The sequence below is a fragment of the Austrofundulus limnaeus genome, unplaced genomic scaffold (assembly GCF_001266775.1).
Source record: "Austrofundulus limnaeus strain Quisiro unplaced genomic scaffold, Austrofundulus_limnaeus-1.0 Scaffold991, whole genome shotgun sequence".
Classification (NCBI taxonomy): Eukaryota; Metazoa; Chordata; class Actinopteri; order Cyprinodontiformes; family Rivulidae; genus Austrofundulus; species Austrofundulus limnaeus.
In genome coordinates, this window is record NW_013953393.1 from 45289 (window position 1) to 47325 (window position 2037).

Genomic DNA, 2037 nt, shown 5'->3' on the forward strand with positions numbered 1-2037 from the left:
ATCCTTGCCAACCTAAGTGAAGTGCCAGTAAGTTGTTAGTTTAACATCAGAACTGACGTTTTACTGTTTATATATAGGTAATCTAAGGTTTAATGTGAAAGAAATTCGGACGCGAGTTTTACCTCATCTTAACTTAGACGCTTGTTATGAATAGCTCACAATCAGGTGTAATTTATGATTTTGTTCAATTGTGTAAATAAATGATTGCATAATCTTTTATGAATCAACTTGAACCAGTCTGAGTTCCCTCCTTGTGTCACTTCACTTTGCATAGACAAATATTAGAGTAATGAGGAAAACCTTGGTAAAATTTACTCTCATAACTTGTTATGAGAACATGTAAGGTGAGCTATTTGCATAAGTAACTCATCCCTTACACTAGTCCGCCCCTTTGTGGACGGCTAAGCCTAGCTTTAAGTTGGGGGTATGGAGACACTGCTCCGGTTCTGCTGAGTTTTGTTTGGTAGCAGGGAGGGTTTGTTATGTTCTCGGGAGGGTTGTTTCTTGCRCATCTGTTTATTCCAAATATTTTACAGATAAACTCACAGTCATGTAACAGCTAAGTACTAATATACACAAATGAATGCTAACTGATCCATATAAATATAGCAAGGGCAGGATAAATTTGGTCAGCTGGAACATTCAAGGGATAAATAGTCCTCTAAGAAGAGGTTGCTCACGTCTGTTCATTGAAAGCTGATATCTGTTTTTTACATGAAACTCACATWAAAAAAAACAGCTGTTAAAGTTCGTAGACCCTTGTTGCTTCCCATGTATATCAGTCAAATTTTAGCACATAAACCAGAGGGGTCGCAATATTAATAAGAAAAAATGCACTGTTTACCCACAATCAGACCATCTTGGACTGAAGGGGTAGATATGTGATTCTTAGCGGGCTGCTAAATTTTATAGCAGTGATACTGATCAATGTATATGGATCTAATTTTGATGATCCCATCTTTTTTCAAGACATTTTTAACCCAGTGCTGAATTTGATAAGCTCCACTATAATTATTGGAGGAGACTTAAACCTAACCCTAGACCCGATCTTAGACAACATACTCAATCTAATGTATTCAAGAGAAGTGAGACACTTAATAATCTACTAAAATCCCACAATTTGGTTGATATTTGGAGACTACTATATCCTACCGGGAGGGATTACTCATACTTTTCAGCAGTACATAAGTCCTATTCAAGGATTGATTACTTCTTGTTGGACTCTAGGTTGCTAGGATCAATATCAAGCTGCAAATACCACAATATTCACATATCAGATCATGCTCATAGATCTTATAATCTTGAATTAGACTATAAAAAGGCAGGTGCAACTGGCGCTTAAATAACGCTCTACTGAAAGACAAAGAGTTTTTCTCTTATATTTCAAAAGAAATCAAAATGTACCTGAGCTTTAACGACAAAGGAGATGTGGATGGTTCTATGCTTTGGGAGGCAATGAAGACAGTTATAAGGGAAATATATTGTCATATGAGGCAGCAAAAAAGAGTCCACAAAGAGACTGAATGAAATAGACGACTTGCTGACTAGCTTAGAAATCTCATAAATCAAACCAAAATCCAGATACTCTGAATAAAATAACAGCTCTGCGATATTAATACAGTTCTATTATGTCAGGAAATGTTTCCAAATTACTAGTACAAGTTAAACAAAGATACTTTGAGCTGTCAGGCTAATAATTTATGGGGTTTGTTGCTTAACTCAAACAGTCAGGCTACTAGAGCTATACAGTACATCGTATTAAGCTTGAAGATGGCACTTTACTCGCAGATCCAGATTGACATAAACTCAGGGTTATCAGGTAGGAGGGGTACTGAGTAACCAACACGGAGACAGAATGAAAAGGTAAGTGTTTGTTTATTTACAGGTGACAGTTCGTGATCCAATCTGCAAAGAGGGGAAGAGTCCAGGGGTCGGATTTATAAAACTGGCGTACGCACAATTTGAGCCCAGGGGTCAGATTTATAAAACTGGCGTACGCACAATTTGAGCCCAGAAACTTGCGTACGCCACTTTTTA